Source organism: Triticum dicoccoides, chromosome 5A (genome assembly GCF_002162155.2).
Source record: "Triticum dicoccoides isolate Atlit2015 ecotype Zavitan chromosome 5A, WEW_v2.0, whole genome shotgun sequence".
Lineage (NCBI taxonomy): Eukaryota > Viridiplantae > Streptophyta > Magnoliopsida > Poales > Poaceae > Triticum > Triticum dicoccoides.
Genome location: NC_041388.1, coordinates 455437257 through 455439580, shown reverse-complemented (window position 1 = coordinate 455439580; position 2324 = coordinate 455437257).

Sequence of the window (2324 nt, the reverse complement as noted above, 5' to 3'; positions counted from 1 at the left end):
TAGTACCTCTTATAAGCGGTACTACCTCTCCCCTCGAGCGGTAGTACCTCTTATAAGCGGTACTACCTCTCCCCTCGAGCGGTAGTACCTCTTATAAGCAGTACTACCTCTCCCCAAAGCAGTACTACCTCTCTGGCAGATTTTCAGCTCATGTTTTTCTCTCTCGTCGGGGTGTTTTGACCATGCTAAGCAGTAGTACCGCTCCTCCAGCGGTAGTACCGCTCCTCCAGCGGTAGTACCGCTCGTGTGCAGGCTGAGCACATAACGGTTGGATTCGGGAGGCCCTATAAAAGGGGGTCTTCTTCCCCAATGAACCTTATCTCTTGAGCTCGTGTTCTTCCCCCATTGTTGACCTTCTTCGAGCTTGCTAACTCTCAATCCCTCCATGGATTCTTGCTAGTTTTTGGGGGAAAGGAGAGAGGAGATCTAGATCCACATTTCCACCAATCACTTTCTCCTCTATGTGAGGGGAACCCCTTGGATCTAGATCTTGGATTTCTTGGTGTTCTCCTTCTTGTTCTTCCTCTCATTTTCCTCCCTAGCATTAGTTGCTTTGGTGGGATTTGGGGGAGAAGGACTTGGGCACTCCGTGTGCCGTTGCCATTGCATTTGGTGCATCGGTTTGAGTTCTCCATGGTGATACGTGGAAGTTACAAGTTGAGAAGCTTATTACTCTTGGGTGCTTGGTACCCTTGAACTTGTTCCTCTTGGGTGCTTGGGCGCCCTAGACGGTTGGTGGTGTTCGGAGCTCAATCATTGTGGTGCAAAGCTCCAGGCAAGCGTCGGGGTCTCCAATTAGGTTGTGGAGATAGCCCCGAGCAATTTGACGGGTACCGGTGACCGCCCCCAAGGTTTGCCAAAGTGTACGGGTTCAGTGACCGCCCCCAAGGGTTGCCATTTGTACGGGTTCGGTGACCGCCCTCAAGGGTCCCTTAGTGGAATCACGACATCTTGCATTGTGCAAGGGCGTGAGAAGATTACGGTGGCCCTAGTGGCTTCTTGGGGAGCATTGTGCCTCCACACCGCTCCAAACGGAGATTAGCATCCGCAAGGGTGTGAACTTCGGGATACATCGCCGTCTCCGCATGCCTCAATTATCTCTTACCCGAGCCCTTTACTTATGCACTTTACTTTGTGATAGCCATATTGTTTCTTATCATATCTCTTGCTATCACTTAGTTGTTTATCTTGCTTAGCATAAGTTGTTGGTGCACATAGGTGAGCCTAGTTGTTGTAGGTTTTGTGCTTGTCAAATTAATCGCTAGGTTTATTCCGCATTTGTTCAAGCCTAAACCGTAATTATTTTAAAGCGCCTATTCACCCCCCCCCTCTAGGCGACATCCACGGTCTTTCAATCGGTATCAGAGCCTCGTCTCTCTTGTTAGGCTTAACCGCCTAGAGAATAATGATGTCGACTAGGGGTTTAAGATTCTCTGACACTCTTAGTTTCGATGGCACAAATTTTGATGTTTGGGTAATTCGAATGCTTAATATCTTTAGGGTCATGGACCCAAATTTAGAGCGAATTGTAGATATGGGGTTTTCTCCTCCAAAGGATCCCCAAAGATTATCTTTAGAGGATGAGAAAAACTCTTATCTCAATGCTCAAGCTTCTAATGTGCTTTTCGATGCTTTGAGCAATGTAGTATTATTTCAACTCATGCCATTCCGGGATGCTCATGAGTTGTGGACAAAGCTTCAAGATAAATATGGTGTGTCCAAGATTTGTAAGGATGATTGTTCTCCCTCCACCTCTGGTCGTGTTGCGTTCTCAACTTCTTCTACTTCACCTACATGTGGTTTGCCACAAGGTAATGACATGATGAGTAGTGGTGTTCATTGCAATGATGATAGTGGGCTTATTGTTGATAATCCTTCATCACTTTCTTATTGCAATGCTTCATCTTTGGACTTTAGCACTTCGAGCACTCCAAATGTTTCACATGCTTGTGTTGATAGTCCTTGCATATCATGTAAAAACTGCTTGACTAAATCTCATGATGATATGCTTGCTATATCTTGTTGCCATGATAAAAATGCATGTATTTCCTCGAGTTGTTGTGCTAACAATGTAGAGGAAACCCAACACTCCATGGAACAAGATGTGGTCTTGGATGGTGCTTCAAGGGATCCTACATCATCATCTATTGCATTTTGCCTTATGGCCAAGGCTTCAAAGGTATCTCCCACTTTGAATCCCAATATATCTTGTGATGATATTGATGATGGCAAGAGTGATGATGATGTTGATTATGATGAAGAGAATGATGATGTTTCCTCCTTAGAAATTAAGGGGGGAATGATTTTTAAAGCTCTTCTTAAGA